The sequence below is a fragment of the Acomys russatus genome, chromosome 14 (assembly GCF_903995435.1).
Source record: "Acomys russatus chromosome 14, mAcoRus1.1, whole genome shotgun sequence".
Lineage (NCBI taxonomy): Eukaryota > Metazoa > Chordata > Mammalia > Rodentia > Muridae > Acomys > Acomys russatus.
In genome coordinates, this window is record NC_067150.1 from 53075777 (window position 1) to 53087752 (window position 11976).

The following is an 11976-nucleotide window of genomic DNA, read 5'->3' on the forward strand; positions in this document are numbered from 1 at the left end:
TCCTGCCAACCCTGACAGCCTGAATTTGAGCTGTAGGACTCATGGTGAAAATGGAGAACTGACTCCTACAAGTCTTCTGACCTCCATGTGTACACTGCAGCATGTGTACCCCCACATACACACATGCACACTGCATATAAAAAATTACTGACACAAACTACTTGGCCTGCAGTTGTCTGGACCCTGATCTAAGGAGGCAGACAAATAGAATTACTATAGACGAGGGGAGGCTGGACTAGTGCATTCTGGGAAGTGCTAGTCTAGGACTGGATCAGGAGAAACAAGTCTGTGCTGCTGCCCAGTGGAGCAAGTTCTCCCTGGAGGAGGGGTGTGAGTGCATGCCAGCGCGGCTTCCTGGTTGGCTTGTTACAGTCTTACGGTGGCTTTTCTTACCAACTCCTCTTCTTCGGAGGCTAAGGGATCCAAGGCCTGGTGTCCTCGTATCACTCCCAGGTCCTGGTGAATTGAGGGGTGCTGCAATCTCACCTGCAGAACCAGATCTGAAGTCAGAATCCTGTCAAATAAGGTTGACCTGAGAAGCCAACTGAAGACAAGCAAGATGGCCAGGGAAGACGAGGAGAAGGTAGGGTGGGGACTGAAGATTTCCTTCACTGCCTGCCACCAGAGAGAGCTTTTGAGTTGACAGGCCCAACACCCAGGGAGGCCATCTATAAAGAGGACATGGGGTCGTGGACAGGTGAGTGGGCATGGTCACGTGTGTTTGTCAGAGGACAGCCCTCAGATGCTTTTCCTCAGGCGTCTTTTGTCCACAACAGTGACTTTCAAGTGGGGTAGCCAGCAAATGTCCAGCAAAGTTCCAGAAGGCACTGGTATCTCCCTCCCAAGCCCCACGCGAGATTAGACACACATGTTGCCATGCCAGGTTTTTACCTGAGATCTGGGACCTCTCACTTGTGAGACAAACACTTATCCACTGAACTATCCCCTCAGGCCTTCAAAGCTTCCTTTCACGAGGTGCTGAGTTATGGGAGTGAGGCAGACATAGAGCTATCGGACACCAGAGGAAGCAGGAATGGCATAGAGGCAGAGTTTGGGGCTCCTGGTGCTGGCTGCTCCTGGCCTGGCTCCTCATCATGGAAGGCTTAAAAGCCCAAGGACTGGCATTCATCTGACCTCCTCATAAAGACCCTTTGGAGCCCACACCTGAAGTGACAATAGGAAGGAACAGAAGTTGTCTTGCTGCTGGCTCAGTTGGTAGCACGCCCATTGGAAGAGGCTCCTGGGACTCTCGGCTCCTTCTGTGTCAGGCCTATGTCACCCTCATTGTCCACACTCCTTAACTACGGAACCACCATGGCTGCAGATAAGAAATGCTTCCACCAGGTGTGTTGATTGCCTTTCTGTTTCTACAATAAAGCACACGACCAAGGCAATTCATAGAAGACTTGATTTGGGGCTTACGGTTCAAGAGGGATAAACAGTGGATGACGGCAGAGCAGAGGTGGCAGGTAGTCATAGCAGCTTACAGCCCACATCTCCATCTGCAAGCAAGAAGTACATCATACTTGAAATCTCAAAGCCCACCCCCTACTGGCACACTTCTTCCAGCAAAGCCATACCTCCTAAGTGTCCTAAAACAGCCACCAACTGGTCACCAAATATTAGAAAGTCCAAGGCTTACTGGGTGGGCATCTCCTGCAAACCATCACACTAAGCCATCTTGAAAACAAGTAGCCAAGCTAGAGGTCAGCATGAGCCTGGCCTAAAGCTCACACCCTAGCCACTCTCTTTTTCCTCAGAAAGCTGAAAAAGGTGTGTTTAATGAATGCTTGGCGTGGAAGATGCTTGGAGCTTGGGGAGCCTGAGGGAGCTAGCTTAGTCTTCTGGGGCAGCCTGGCCTGTTCCAGGGAGGACCTTCTTTTCTCACTGCTGAGATAAAATTACATGAAAAGACACAGCCTCCAGGAGGAAGAGTCTGTTTCATCTTATAGTTCAAGGGAACATAATCCACCATGCAGGAAGTTACAGCAGTTGCTCACGCTGTGTCCACAGTAAGGAAATAGTGACAGATGAATGCTGGTTCTCAGCTCACTTTGTCATTTTAAGATATTATCATATAGCTGGGTGTGGTGGTGCACACCTTTAATCCCAGCACTTGGGAGGCAGAGGCAGGTGGATCTTTGTGAGTTCGAGGACAGCCTGGTCTACAAGTGAGTCCAGGACAGCCAAGGCTTCACAGAGAAAACATGTGTGTGTGTGTGTGTGTGTGTGTGTGTGTGTGTGTGTGTGTGTGTGTTTATATATTTATATACTTTTTCTCCATAGGGTCTCAGTGGCAGTCACCACAGTGCTTGGATCCTTGAGTGTCATCCTCATCCCTATAGTGACACATCAGCTACAGTCATGACTGGGATTCAGAATAAATGTCTGGAGTCCCTTTCTCCCCAAATATTGGCAACCCTGTCCTCCCCTCTTGTGCATGGGACAAGCTGGTCAAGGTACGGAATGTGGCTAACTGCAAGCTGAGGACCATTGGCCACATGGTTATCTCAACACAGTGATGGTCTCTCCGGACGGATCCCTCTGTGCTTCTAGAGGCAAGGATGGCCAGGCTACGGTGTGGGATCTCAACGAAGGCAACTGCATGATGCGTTCTCTAGATGGCAGGAGCTCATCAATGCCTTGTGTGTCAGCCCCAACCACTACGGGCTCTGCGCTGTCACTGGCCCCCAGGATCAAGATCTGGGACATGGAGGGCAAAAATAAATCACTGTAGATAAACTGAAACAAGAGGCTACCACACCAGAAGCAAGGCAGAGCCACCCCAGTGTACCTCTTGGGCGTGGTCTGCTGATGACCAAACTGTCTGCTGGTGGACACACAACCTGGTGTGAGTTTGGCAGGGGGACTATCCATGCCCACTAAAAGTTTATGGCAAGGCCTTAGAAACAAAACTAGCTTTCTGGGAAAACAGTTATTATTATTATTATTTCTACTTTAATTTCTGTGTGTGGGTGTTTTGCTTGCATGTATATCTGTGAGCCACGTGTATGCCTGGTGCCCACAGAGGCCAGAAGAGGGCATTGGATCCTTAAGAACAGGAGTTGCAGGCAGTTGTAAAGCCAGGTGAGTGCTAAGAATGAAACCCCGATCCTTGGGAAGAGCACCCAGCACCCTTAACTACTGAGCCACATCGGCAGCCCTCAGTTTCTCTTTTTTATTCAGTCTTGGACCCCAGCCCATGGGGTGGTACCACCCACATTCAGGGTTGGTCCTCCCTCCTCAGGTAAACTGTTCTGGAAATACCCTCATAGATACACCCCAGACGTGTGTTTCCATGGTGATTCTAAATCCCCCCTCAAGTTGATAAAGTTGATTAAACATCATGACCTACAGTGCCCCCCCCCCTACTATTGCACCCAGCCTGTTCTGAGTCTTCACCCTTCCTCCCACCATAGAACGCAGAGGGTCTGACTCTGGGACTCTTGGGCAGGAAGAACACCCTGGAAGGTAGGGGTTAGGGGACATCCATTCACAATCAGGATCCTCATGGGGTTTGACCAGAAGACAGCACTTCCCTTCATGGCCTCCCACACTGTCTCTGACCTCACCTCCTTCCCGCAAAGGCTGGAGAGCTCCTTCTGCTGTTTCCTGGTCTCTGGGGTCTCCCAGCTTCAACTTGTACAAGCTGACCCCAGCTTTGCCCCTCCCCTGAGGTACCTATTTGGATTCTGACCCTCCTGCATCATCCACCCTGACTCTCTCACCCTAATTCACACAGAGCTGGATCTATTCAAGCCCCGCCTTGCATTCCAGGCCTCATGCCAAGTCACTGGTCCAATCGGAGTTGATGCCCACAGATCAAGTTCCCTGCCTTGCTCGCATCCCTTGTACTCCCGGGTGAGCACAGCCACCCGCTGGCTGAAGAAGACCTCGTAAGATCTTCACTGGCTTGCTGAGAAAAATCTCTCTGCCTCTTGGGGGCTGAGGTACCTTGGGTAAGTGCCTAAGACTCCGCAAGCTACCATTTTCTCTTCTACAAAAGAACAATGGCTATGATCATCAATCAGCCTTCAGCTCGGAGCCCTGAGTTGTGGTAGGGAGCACGGGTCCTCAGTTCATCACCTGCTCAAGGGATGCCATCTCATTCCACGGCAGGAGGTTGGACTCAGCAGTGTGTGGAGGAAGCTCCCTGCTAGACCGTATCCTCTCCACCTCCCCAGAACATACCCCATCCCACAAGCTCTGGCTCCAGGCTTCTCCCATCCCCCCCCCCCCACCCCCACTCTCCCTATCCCAAGCTCAGAACCTCTCTCCTGCTTTCAGGCAGGCTCAGAGGGCCCCACATTTAATGATACCTGATCCCACAGGCTCAGGTCTGTGTGGGAGCTTGCTTGGCTGCAAACCAGGCCTTCCCTTTTAACCCCTCGATGCATTGCACAGGGCTAGACAAGCCACAGGTAAACCTAACAACTGCCTGGGCTGAAGACTGCAAAGGCACCAAACTGAGTCTAAGCCCCACTTCCTCCTCTTTTAAAAGAAGACACAACCGTAATAACGAGTGCCCGGAAGGCATTTTGTACTTGGCAAAGTCTAACTACATTCGTTGCCTCTACCAGTAGCCAAGGAAACCACAGGGCAGGTGTAGAAAGTAAAGGCCAATGTGAGTCAGTGGTTTGCCTGAGAACACAGCTAATAGATGTCAGAGTCAGGATTTGAACCTGAACCCATTATTTTTTTTCTGTCACATGGGGCTGGAAGGCTTCAGAGCCAAGACAGGGTCCCTAGGGCAGTCAGTACATAATTGCAGGAAATATAGGAAGTTCACAGTTACTTACAGGACCACAGGGAAGGCAAGCTGACCCAGACCATGGAGAAGCAATGACGCTCGGAGCAGTGGGGAAGCCAGGAAGCAGAGCACGAGGCTGAAGCCTAGGTAAAAGGGAAGGCATTGTGGGCTGCAGATTAGGAAAGTCCAGGTGATAGGGGAAGCCCTTCCCAGAACAGAGAGAACATGTGAATAAAAGGGAAACAGTTCAACTGATAAATTGATTGCACAAAAGCATAAAGTCCTGAGGAAGACTCTTGATGCTCATTGGCCAATCAGCCTATGTGATGAGCTCCAGGTTAATGCTCTGCATCCCAAGCTGCACAGAATGTGACACAGAGGGGCAGGGTGAGATGCTTGCAAGCAGCCCCTTCACAAGATGCAAGACAAAAAAGCCAGGGTCACTCTCTGAGTCCGGAAGCTAGAGAGAGTTCTAAAATGTAGGTGTCCTGAACCCACATGAGGATGATTTAAAAAAAAAAAAAGCGGCTGATTTTGACTGAGGAGGAAACAGGCTGCCTCACACAGTGTCAGAGTTGATAATATCCTGCCTGTCTCCACGCGCCATCTCATTATTCCACACATGTTCATTATCTGCCCAGATTGCGTGTTAGCTGGCTTTTGAAACCGTCTTCTCTTTTCGCTTCCACAACTTTCCTCATGCAGGGCTGAGTTCATAGCAGGAGCCTGGTTTAAAAAAAAAAAAAAGAAAAGGAAGAAAGAAAAAGAGAAAAGCCAATGGCTATAAAGTTCAAGAACATAAATGACCCTACACCCCACAATCTGTGAAAGATTGTTCCAGAGAGACAGCTTACTAGCTCAGCATTTCTCCAGATAGCATTTAGCAGTCCTTATCTGAGCCATCCCGCAGTGCCCAAGCGTGAGATTCCCACCGCTGGAGGTAGAGAGCTCCCCATCCCTAGAGGCACCCAAGAAGACTCCAGCTATCAGAGGCTTTATGAAGGGAGTCCCTGTGTCGAGAAGGGCACTGGACAGAACAGCCACACACACACACACACACACACACACACACACACACACACACACACACACACACACCATGGCTCAGACGCCGTGCTTCAGAGATGGCGTGAATTTGCTCTCGTGCTGCGCTGGCATGTCCCATTCAGAAATAACCAGCCTAACTTAAAAAAAGAAATCTCTGTGCTTTCTTCTACTTCTTTCAAACTCTTTAAATGTCAAGCTACAGCCCAGTGCTCTGCCTTGCCGGGTGGTTTGGATACCAAAGCCATGAGCACTGGGTTTAGAATAGCGCCTGGCCGGAGGGGGAGGCTGACTTCATGCACGACTATTTTTACAGCCACGAGACGCTCGCTTTCCCTCGCTGTTCACATCAATATCACACGGGGACGCTGACACAGGGCCATCTGTCCTCACAGACTCGCTCTTTTGGGGAGGGGAGGCAGAGAGGAGAGGGGGATATGCATTTTTGTTCTAAGTCTGAGAATTTGGCTTGAGCTGTGATAACTCCCAGGTTTGTGCTAGCCAAAAAGGCCCTTGGCCAACCCTTGTTGGGGATTTGGGACAGAGTGTCGGTGTCCTGTGTTGTCACCTCCTTCTGACTTGGTGGGAGAGTCCATTCAAGTACTCACTCACTCACTCAGCCACAGGATCTCTTGCCTGTGACATGCTAGCTCTGGGTCACATAATCCTTTCCCAGGCTCTACTCTTCCGGGGGGGTTCTATGCACCTTGCAGGATGATGAGCAGGTGGGGAGAGACGGAAGCTGGCAGGGATCAAGGTTCTTCCAAGACTATTCGTCCTGCTCAGGGCAGGCATGTTATTGGCATTGTCACTGTCACAGCTCAACCCCTGCAGCTGTAAGAGGCTGGGCTAGGGCCACTTCTCCTCAATAGGTCAAGTACTAGTGAGAAACAAGAGGGAAAAAAGGCTGACTTAGTGTTGTTACACTGGGAAAAGGAACAAAGTGGTCCAGGAACCTCCCTCCCACTGGGTCCATCTTAAAGTGCTGTCATGAGGCTAAGATTTAAATGAGGCAAGACTTATGCATGGTCAAGGGGTGCTGCTGCCCATCATCATTGTCGGGGCTCCGGTTGTTCTTGCAAGGCTGATCCTCAAAGCTCATCCACCAGTGAGAGGCTCTGACTCAGAAAACAAAGTGTAAGCCGAAGGATAAAGATAGAGGCTAAAAGTGCAGAGTTAACTGCACTTGCTGCTCACACAGAGGACTGGGGTCTGGTTCCCAGCATCCACATTAGCAAGTCACAACCACCTGGAACTCCAGTTTCAGAAGATCAGCAGCCCTTCTGTCCTTCACAGGTACCAGGGCCACACACATATATATGCGACAAAAGCAGTCGTACATATCAAACAGAAATAAATACATTTTTTTTTTAAATGAGAAGCACCAGGGAATGTCTGCTGAGGTTGTGTAATGGACCTGCATGCATATGTATGTGTGGTGTCTGCACATATACAAACACAGATGAATTCTCCAAACTGCACAAAATCACAAATGACCCAGGAACACTCCATCACCTGGCAACGTCTCTGTGGGCTGTGCAGTCAGCCATGTCCACTTAAGAAAGTCACTCAGAATTTATGGCTTCAGACAGTAAATCATGGCCATCAGCTCCAATTCTGTGGGTCCCCGTAAGCTGCCAGACAACCTTGGAGAAAACATCTGTCCTCTCCGGTGTGTTACGCTGCCCTCATAGGCCAGGCCCCTTCTGAATGGGAGACCCCTGGACCGCCTTGGAGATGACCACGAGCTGTAGCCATAGTAATGCTCACCAGGCTCTCCAGCTGACCTGTGCGAGGTTGTTGGATGTGGCAGAAGTCAGCCTGCAGGGCAGGAAAGCTCTGAGCACAGAAGGGGACATAGAGGATGCCTGTTCTGTAGTACATATGTTAGGCATGTACATGTGAGATTTTAAATCCACAGTGGGAGGAAGCACACAAACTCTGATTGATACCCGTTGAAGACGCAAGAGCATAAAACACGAAACCGTACTGTAAGAGTGTGTGCGGAGCAGTTTAATAAGAAAGCCTATCAGAACGGCTGCTGGGGCCCTGAAGGGGATTAATTGCAATAAATGAATAACAAAACACAGGGCCTCAAAGAAACCATAGTGTCTTGTGCAGGAAATTAACTCAACCCTCTACTCCTGGAGTGACAGGAAGCGGCCCCCTTTTCCACCTGGGTCACGTGAGTGACACCACCTACTGCACTATGGCTTTTGAGGAAAGCTTCCTTCAGGGTGACTGATTTGTAGCTGCTGGTGGTTGGTGCTCATATCCACACTCATCTTCAGCTTGCTCTTCTATCCCTCCCTCCCTCCCTCCCTCTTTCCCTCTTTCCCTCCCTCCCTCTCCTCCCTCTCTCTCCAGACTCACTCCTGTGTGGTTCAGACTGAGACCATCACCTTCCTTTCCAGATCTGCTGTTCTGCACTAGACTGTCTCCCCAGGAAAACCCACAAACACTCAGCCAACCAATGGCAGCTCTCTGCTGCTCTCTCTGCCCTAGATTTGTGCGGCCCTCGGTGGCTACCACCTCCCTCACAGATCAAGCCCTCTTGTCTGCCAAGCACGAATATGAAGGACACTTGCTCTTTTGTCCACTATGACTCTTCAAGTAGCACATAACAGCACACAAACAGCTCAAAGTCACTAAAATTTTAAAAAAAAAAAAAAAATCAGATGCCCGAACAAGCTAGTTTTCTAACTCCAGGCTCAGCTCCTGTCCATTTTGGTTCCCACCCAACCTCTCTTACACGGTGTCCTCTAGTGGTCACTTCTGGGGTTACGCCCTCTGTGATGGCCAGCTTGGCAGGATCAGGGTCAGGTCTCTAGGTGGGTCTGTGACAGCATTTCCGGGAAGGATTGACTGAAGGGAGAAGAGTGGGGCGGTGCTGGGATATATAGAAGTCGGAGGGAGAGCATGGATGCTCTTTCGCCTGCCTTGCTGCCTTGCTTCCTGTTGATGAGTGTGTCTGCCTTGTCCTCCTAGCATGCACCCATTGCTGATATCGGAACCCAGGCTTATTGGGTCTTCCAGTGTGGACAGAAAACCAGTGGCTCCCCAGGGATCCTCTAGCCCAGGCCAGATGAGGACTGAGGCATGCAGAGTCATGAATTGAGCAGCTAACAGGCAGACAGCTTTGGTCTTCTGTAAGATCTATTCATTCTGTCAGTTCCGTACCTCCTCAACTTCCCATCCTTCATGGAGAAAGAGATCTTGTTCCAAAACGTGACTAGGTCTCCTTGGGTCATGTGACCATCCCAGAACCAACCATCTTGGCCCAGGGAAATCTCTGTTTGGCAAGGTCTGAATCCCACATCGCTGCTCTGGATAGTGGGTGGAGTCACAAAACCTAAGAGTAGGGCAGGGCCTAGAGAGATGGCTCAGAGGTTAAGAGGGCACTGATTGTTCTTCCGGAGGTCCTGAGTTCAATTCCCAGCAACCACATGATGGCTCACAACCATCTATAATGTGATCTGGTGCCCTCGTCTGGCCTGCAGGTGTACAAGCCGGCAGAGCACTGTATATATAATAAATAAATAAATAAATAAATAAATAAATAAATAAATAAATATGCCGAGCAGTGGTGCATGCCTTTAATCTCAGCACTCAGGAGGCAGAGGCAGGAGGCTCTCTGTAAGTTTGAGGCCAGCCTGGCCTACAGAGAGAGTTCCAGGACAGCTAGAGCTGTTACACAGAGAAACCCTGTCTCCAAAAACCAAAAAAAAAAAAAAAAAAAAAGAGTAGAGCAGACTGGGGCGCTCCTGCCAAGAGAAATCAGGGCCTGATGAACATGAAGGGGATGTGAAACACGGTGGCTCCATGGGTGACAATCACCACCAAGTCATAGGGCACAGTCAAATGTCATCCCTAACCCAAAGAATGGCCTCAGGGCATCTGCTGACTGCTGATATGAGCACAGCAATGGTAAGTTTGGGGTGGGAGGTGGGGTTTATTTATTTATTTATTTATTTATTATACAGTGCTCTGCCTGCATGTGGGCCTATATGCCAGAAGAGACCATCAGGTCACATTATAGATGGTTGTGAGCCACCATGCGGTTGCCGGGAATTGAACTCAGGACCTCTGGAAGAGCAGGTGGTGCTCTTAACCTCTGAGCCATCTCTCTAGCCCCATATTGGTTGTCTTTAAAAACTGGAAATTCTAAACTTCAGGAGCCTCAGTAAATGTGAACTCTGACAGTCCTCAAGAGTTCTTGCCAAAGGCAGGTCCTGCAGTCCAGGCCACACATAATTTTGTTTTGTTTTCATACATTGGAAAGCTTCATGAAACAATTTTTTTACTGTATAGCTCTGGCTGTCCTGGAACTCACTGTGTTGACCAGGGCCATCTCAAGCCCACAAAGACCTGCCTGCCTCTGCCTCCCAAGTGCTGGGGTCAAAGGTGTGTGCCACTATGCTCATCTTTTTCACAACTCTTTCATGAATAAGTACAACATTTGGCATCTGAGCAACTGTCTCAAATTTAAGACACTATTTAAGCCAATCAGAATCTTTGGGAGAAGAAGAAATAGTCCAGTCCACTGGAAGTCCTGGAGGACTCCTAGGTGATCCTGCACGCACACACCAGCATGGGACCTGGTCCAGTCATTCTGGTGTGTGTGTGTGTGTGTGTGTGTGTGTGTGTGTGTGTGTGTGAGTGTAAGAGCACATGTGGAGGCTGGAGGTCAACATCTGTGTCTTCCTCTGTTGTTCTCCACCTTATTTTATGAGATAGAGTCTCTCATTGAACCCAGAGCTCACCATTTGGGCTATAGTGGCTGCCTACCTGTTTCCATGCCTCACCGCAGCACTGAGATTACACACAGGTGCCAGCACACCTGGCTCCCATGTGGATACTGAAGATCTGAGCTCAGATCCTCACGCTGCGCCATAAGCACTTTGCCTACCACCTTCCCCACTCTTGTCTCATTCTTGAAGTCTCCTCTATGTCCAGGTCTTCCTGTCTCAGCCAAGACGGGTGTTCCAGAAAGCCTGAGAGCCTATCCACACATCTTTTGAGTGTCCCAAATACGCCTGGGAGGGTGAATGCTTCCGAGTTGGTTATCCGGCCAGCTGACCCACTGTCTGGCTAGCCGTCTGGCTGGCAGTGCAGCCTGGATCCCAGCAGTTGGCAGAGTTCCCATCTGTCTGCATATCCCACATCCCCAGCCCCGCTGCCAACCAGGGCTTACGCCCCACCATTAGAGACTTCGTTTGTGCCATTAACGGGAGCGTGGGCAACAGCTGCTAGAGCAGGTGCAAAGACAAACAGAGCCCGGCTCTGGAGAGAAATCTTTTGCTTGCTGGAGCCAGCTGTAGAGACAGTGTAGCAAAGTGGGAGCGGGGAGTTCTTTCTAAAAGCCACAGAGCAGGGTAAGTGTGGTCTGGGCCACTGTCGTCTTGGAGTCAGTCAGTCTGATGGGCCAGCTGGTGGTCCACACAATCACTCCAGAGAGGAACACCCTTCTCAGAGCCTGGGATGCTCCCACCTGCTCCTCTCTCTCTACAAAGAAGCCCTCATTCTGCCCTTAAGCCCAGAATTTCCTCCGGGAGCTTTCAGCAACACCGACTCTCGGGCCCACACCAGATTTCTGGAATCCAAGTTTGCAGCTCGTTTCCTCAGGTGCACACAGAGCGCTAAGAAGCACTAGTTGGGCAATCAAGATTGTGCTAGATGCCTGGTGCCGTGGCAACCACTCAGAGTACCCCCAGGGTCCCCGAGATGCTTTAGGAGAGGAAAGTTCCAGTTTATCAGAAGCCCTGCAGTACCCCCACATGATCTCTGACACACCAGCTCAGACTTGAGTTCTTGGGGAGGCTGATACGGTGCAAAGGAGGGGCCTATGATATGTCTCAGGGGATAAAAGCGATTGCTGCCAAGGATAGTACCCACATAATGGAGGGAGAGAACCAACTCCCCAAAATTGTCCTCTAACCTCCTCATAGGAACTGTGTTGTGTTCTTGCCCCCTCCACACACAAAAATAAATAAATAAACAAACAAATAAAAATAAATAAAAATGAACTCTAACAATGTCGAGGAGGTAGGCATGTTGGCACACATCTGGAATTCTAGTTCTCCCAAGGTGGAGGCAAGAATATCTTGAATTCATACAAAGAGCCTGTCACACATGCACACACACACACACACACACACACACACACAGGGAGCGGGGTAAAT

The 11976-nt window shown here is 50.0% G+C and overlaps 1 pseudogene; it reads left to right on the forward strand.

The window, feature by feature from the left end:
* The first annotated feature begins 681 nt into the window (after nucleotides 1–681).
* LOC127197916 (receptor of activated protein C kinase 1-like) lies at nucleotides 682–11447 on the forward strand (annotated as a pseudogene).
* The last annotated feature ends 529 nt before the right edge of the window (nucleotides 11448–11976 follow it).